At 39.5% G+C, this 4155-nt stretch overlaps 1 pseudogene; it reads right to left on the reverse strand.

Annotated features, from left to right (window-relative positions):
* Positions 1–1616: 1616 nt before the first annotated feature.
* Positions 1617–3059, reverse strand: LOC139041622 (serine/arginine-rich splicing factor 3 pseudogene; annotated as a pseudogene).
* Positions 3060–4155: the final 1096 nt, after the last annotated feature.

Consider the following 4155-nt stretch of genomic DNA (forward strand, 5'->3'; position numbering starts at 1 on the left):
AAAGAACCACCATATAGCCTTTACCCTGGCCCCACTTTTACTTTCTCTCTTTCTTTCTTGCTAAGTCTTGCTGGAGTTTATCAATTTTATTAATCTTTTCAAAGAACCAACTTCTAGTGTTCTCTATTTTTTGTTAGTTTTCTATTTCATTGATTTCTGCTCTTGTTTTTATTATTTTCTTTCTTCCTGTTACTATGGACTTAATTTGTCCTTCTTTTTCTAGCTACTTAAGGTAGAAAGTTAGATCATTGATTCAAAACTTTTCTCCTTCTGTAATATAAGCATTTAAAGCTATAAATTTCTCTCTAAACATAGCTTTACCTGCATCCCACATATTTTGATATGTTGTGTTATCATAATCTTTCAGTTTAAGATAAACTGAATTTCCCTTTGTGATTTCCCCTGTGATTTCTTCTTTGACTCATGAGTTGTTTACTAGTGTGCTAATTTCCAAACAGTTGGGGCTTTTCTAGACTTCTTTTTTTATTGTTTCTAATATAATTCCATTGTTATCAGAGAACATACTCTGTAAGATGTCAATCCCTTAATATTTGTTTATTTATTTTAAGATCTGGCACATGGTCTATCTTGGAGAATGTTCCATGTGTCCTTGAAAAAACATGTGCATTCTGTAGTTATCGGGCATAGAGTTGTAGACACAGACATGAATAGAGGGAAGACAATGTGAAGGCACAGGGAGAAGATGGCCCTCAGAAGGAACCAACCCTGCCAGCATCATCAGATCACATACCCAGCCTCCAGAACCGTGAGAAAATAAATTTCTGTTTTTTAAGCCACCCAGTCTGTGGTGCTTTGTTATGACAGCCCTAGCAAACTAATACAGTTACTAAGTGCACGTATTTGGAATTGTTACATTTTCTTGATTAATTAACCCTTTTATCAATATGAAATATCTCTCTCTATATCTTGTAGTACTCCACGTCTTGCAGCATACTTGTCTGATATTAATATGACCCTGCCAGCTTTCTTATGTTATTTTTGTTTGTATTTCTTCTTACTATCTATATTATATCTACATAATAGATTTTCCCATCTTTTTACTTTTGCTTTATCTGTGTCTATATATTTCAGGTGTGTCTCTTAAGACAACATAGATTTGGGTCATTTTTATCCAATTTGATGGTCTCTGCCCTTTATTTGAAGTGCATAGTCCATCTACATTTAGTGCAATTATTGATATGATTTGGTTTAAATCTACTATCCTGCTATTTGTTTTATATTAGTTTCACTTGGTGTTTTTTTATTTGGTTCTTCTGTTCCTCCTTTTCTGCCTTCAATTAATCAAAGATTTTTAGCAGTTCATTTTATTTCCTCCATTAGCTTTTTAGCTCCACCTCTTTGTATAATATTATTGGCTTAGCTCTCAGGGATTGCAATATATATTCTTAATTTATCACATTTTGCTTAGAATTAATTTATACCAATTTCCATAAAATTTATTACCTAAAAAGAGAATAATTTCATTTACCCTCCCTGTCTTTGTTATATTATAATCATATGTTTTACTTTCACCTGTTTCACAACCTATAATAAATTGCTATTATTATTGCTTTAAATAGTTGTCTTTTAAAAGAATTGTAATAAGAAATATAGTCTTTTTTTTTTTTTTGTAACCAAAACTTTAATCCCAAGGATTCTCACAAAACATATTACAAATGACAGCATGAAAAAAAATCTCGCACAGTTAACTCAAAAGTTCAGCTCTACAATGTACCCTTAAACTGGCAGGACACTGGTATCTTGAATAGTCTCAAATTTCCAAATAAAGAATGTTACAAAGAGTTATATATTCATATATAGCAATCACGTAAGGACCTTATGACCTAAAGCAAAGGTAAACTAACTTTCTTGAAACTCCTTAGATTCTACACCAACTAGACAACCTCTGCCCAGTGCGAAGACTAGTTGGATTCTTTAAAACAAAACCAAACCCCCACCAATTTAGTTTAATGGTACAACTTTAATTTTTACCTGATGCCTTGTGTTCACAGCAACTTCTAACGACTGATTTTTCAACTACAGTTGTACACCATATCCCAGCTATGGAAAAAGTCAGTCTTAGTTCAATTTCTGCCAGTTTTGTCTCCCTCATATTAAACATCACACTTTAGCTGGGCAGGAGTTAGAGGTTTATTATCAGTCTACGCAAGACTAAATAAAGTTCAAAGCAAATTCAATTTTGCTTAAGGGAACATTGTAAAGTAACAACTGGTATTACATGCCTCATACGATCCATTTCAAACCATAGAGAATTACAACTTTATGTGTCACTGTTCCAAGAGACAAAAAATGTGAACAGCTAAAACATCTTAAAAATGCACCAAGCTTATGAAGTCTCAAACAAAACTTGAATTTTCTGTACATACTCCTGTCAAATGAAGTTATTTCCTGTACACCCCTCCTCTTGCAAACTGGTCTTCTATCTCCTTTCATTTGACCTAGATCGGATACGAGACCTAGAGAAGGATCGAGACGGCTTATGATTTCTCTCCCGGGACAGTGATCTCTCTCTTCTCCTATCTCTCGAAAGGGACCTGCTCCGGCTGCGGGAGAAGCTTCTCCGTCTTGGAGATCTGCGTCGAGGTGGAGGACTCCTTCTCCGATAATCATCTCGAGGGCGGCGACCCCAAGAGGGAGGTGGACCACGATTTCGACTTCTCTTTTCACCATTAGACAGTTCCACTCTTACTCGGCAGCCACATAGTGTTCTCCCATCTAGCTCTCGGACAGCATCAGCTGCATCTCGGGGATCTTCAAATTCAACAAAAGCAAAGCCGGGAGGGTTTCTAGCAACCCACACGCTTCGGAGTGGTCCATAATAACCAAAAGCTCGTTCCAATTCAGTCTTGTTACCATTGTTTCCAAGATTACCTACATAAACCTTACAGTCCAATGGACAGGAATCACGATGCATTTCGAGATCTTGGGATAGAAATGCGGAGGCTCAAATCCACACACCCTCGGACGGCTCTTCCCGCTCCCCTCCCGCCCGGACCCCGCAGATGCTCACGCTACCCCGGCGTCCACGAAATAGCGGAGAAATATAGTCTTTTATAGCTACCCATATATGATGCTTTTCATTCCTTTCTGGATTCAGGTGTTTATCTGATACCCTTGCCCTTCAGCCTGATAAACAACCTCTAGCACTTGTAGCGCAGGTCTCCTGAGAAAGAATTTTCTGTTTCGCTTGTCTGAAAATGTCTATATTTCATATCATTGCTTCCAGGAACTGTGGGTCCCCTGCGAGCAGACCAACAAGAAAAAATGCACGCAGCACGGTGATATGTCAGTCAAAGAAAAGCACTGTTTTTTCTTTCTGGTGAGAGGATGAGTGAGAAAATTATAGTTACAGCCAAGTGAGTGCCCAATACAGGAGACACTGGGTTTTTTAAAAACGTGTTTGGATCAGCAGAATATCTTTATTTTGTGGTTGCAAATCTTCCACTTCAAGTTAAAACAGAGACCCAGGACCATTCCATAGCAACCAGGAAGAACAAAGTCACAACCAACAGCCCCTGTGACTGCTCCTCGTGAAGCACAAATGAGTGCAGTGGGCATTTCTCTGGCTGCTCCTGTTTCTTCGTCAGGAGCAAAGCTGTAAGCACCATTACTCTCCTCTGCAAGCCCCTCTCTGCCTACAGTGGAGCAGAAGTCTCTCTGCATTGTAGATTCAAGACCAAAGATTCCCTTCAGCATGTTTCAGTGAAGTTTCTTTGGCGAACTTTGATGTGTATCCTCACCCTAGGCTTGCATGGCAGCATGGTTTATCAGGAATGGTTAGTTTCTTGGGTTGGGTTCCCCCAAGCAAATACTGAGACAGGAATCATGTGCAAATAATTTTTTAAGGAAGCGCTCCAGGGAAAAACAGCGGAGGAAAAGAAGTAAAGGAAGGGGAAGAAGCCAGCAAGACTAGGATGTCGGCCACGCCCCACCCTCAGCCTGATCCACAGGGAGCTCTGAAGGGTAAGTTACCCCTCGGAGTTTGTCCCTCCTCAAACAAAGGAGCCCGGCTTTGTACTCCTGCACCTGTCAGCAGCCACGGCCGTGGGGAGGAGGGGCACATAAACTCCTGGGCACTTCCTGCTCTCTTTGTGTGCTGGTGTGCAGAGTAGCCCCAATAGCCAAGGGTGATCC

The sequence above is a fragment of the Equus asinus genome, chromosome 2 (assembly GCF_041296235.1).
Source record: "Equus asinus isolate D_3611 breed Donkey chromosome 2, EquAss-T2T_v2, whole genome shotgun sequence".
Lineage (NCBI taxonomy): Eukaryota > Metazoa > Chordata > Mammalia > Perissodactyla > Equidae > Equus > Equus asinus.